We start from the raw sequence: 1,431 nt of genomic DNA on the forward strand, positions 1-1,431 counted from the left end.
GGTCCCTTCCAACTCAAACCATTCCACAATTCTGTGGTTTCCTTTCTAGCTGTCACTACACACAGATCCTCAATTTAAGGCTGGAATGCCTGTCATCTCAGCAACCCCACCTACAGCTCTTTCCACGGGTAGCCATGAACTGTTCTGGGGCTGGGCAGTGGTTGCTCAGTCCAGGGCCATCTTCAGCCTCTGCCGCTCAGCCGTGGCAAGGGGACAGCTGTGCACGGTGTCTTTCTCTTTGCCTCTTCCAGCACGGTGTTGAGGAGACAGCAGCAGAATGCCAGAAGCTGGGAGCCACTGTCCAAACCTTTGTGGTGGACTGCAGCAAACGGGAGGAGATCTACAGTGCTGCAGACAAGGTGGGGCAGCAGGGGCACGGCCAAAGGCTTTCCCAAACACGCTGGACTTCCAGAAAAGTCAGGGAAACTAGGCTAGAGGTGTTGTACACAAATCCTGCAAGGCCTTGGAAGCTTCCCACTCCTCGCTGCTCTCTGTACACGGAGTGCTGTAGCATTTCCAAGATCACAGCCAGTCTCATCCTATTTGGGAGGCTCCAGTGTATCACAGCCTGGTGCCAAGTCTGCTCTCTAGGGTTCGAGCCTCTGAAGGAACACAGACAGCACCGAGGACAAATGAAACATTTTATTGTAATGGCTGTGGTCCAGCTGCCTCAGAACAGTCGGTACCTCCATGGTCCCAGCTGTGACTACACGGTCCATACTGAGCACAGTGTGTGGAACACAGTAAATACTGGCAGTAATTAAAGGAGAAGAATCAGATCCAAACCAGATTTCCTGGCTCTCCTATGCAGTTCCTGCCACATCTGAAAATGTGGGATGATCTTCATCTCCCTTAAAGATGCGATGATAAGAATGAAATTAATTATGGCTCCTCTTCCCCACCCTTGCATATTTTTTTCCCCCCTGAGTGACAGACACAATTTGGGGCTTTTTTTTGCTCTCCAAAAGGTGAAAAAGGAGATTGGGGATGTGACCATCCTGGTGAACAACGCTGGTGTGATTACAGCTGCCGACTTTCTCTCGACTCAGGACCACCAGATAGAAAGGATGTTTGAAGTCAACATTCTTGGTCACATGTGGGTAAGGGCCACCACCATCTCCATAGCTACAGATTTTTTGGGAATGTCACTGGGGAGGCAATTTAGACCAACCATTATTAGCAGTGAATTACCAAGTGAACTGTATAGTACAGGGTCACCCAAGCAGAATGTCTGCTGGGGAACTGGAGTAGCCTCTTGCTGATCTGAGCTGGCTGGTGACAGCCTCACCTGCAGCACGCACTGGCCTCTGTCAGAGGTGTTGGGGCTGACAGGGTGGGAGGGTTTCAGCTGTTCAGCCGTACTTGTTTGGGGCAGAAGAAAAGAGGAGCCGTAGGTCGCCAAGTGGTTTATTGTACGTGCTGGTGGTGAGA

At 50.9% G+C, this 1,431-nt stretch overlaps 1 long non-coding RNA gene across 1 annotated transcript; it reads left to right on the top strand.

Moving 5' to 3' along the window:
* On the top strand, nucleotides 1-1,059 carry LOC108449439. The gene is made up of 2 exons (XR_001865602.1): nucleotides 1-359; nucleotides 969-1,059. It is a non-coding gene; the product is annotated as an uncharacterized LOC108449439 (long non-coding RNA).
* Nucleotides 1,060-1,431: the final 372 nt, after the last annotated feature.

Source organism: Corvus brachyrhynchos, unplaced genomic scaffold, assembly GCF_000691975.1.
Source record: "Corvus brachyrhynchos isolate BGI_N302 unplaced genomic scaffold, ASM69197v1 C11901435, whole genome shotgun sequence".
Classification (NCBI taxonomy): domain Eukaryota; kingdom Metazoa; phylum Chordata; class Aves; order Passeriformes; family Corvidae; genus Corvus; species Corvus brachyrhynchos.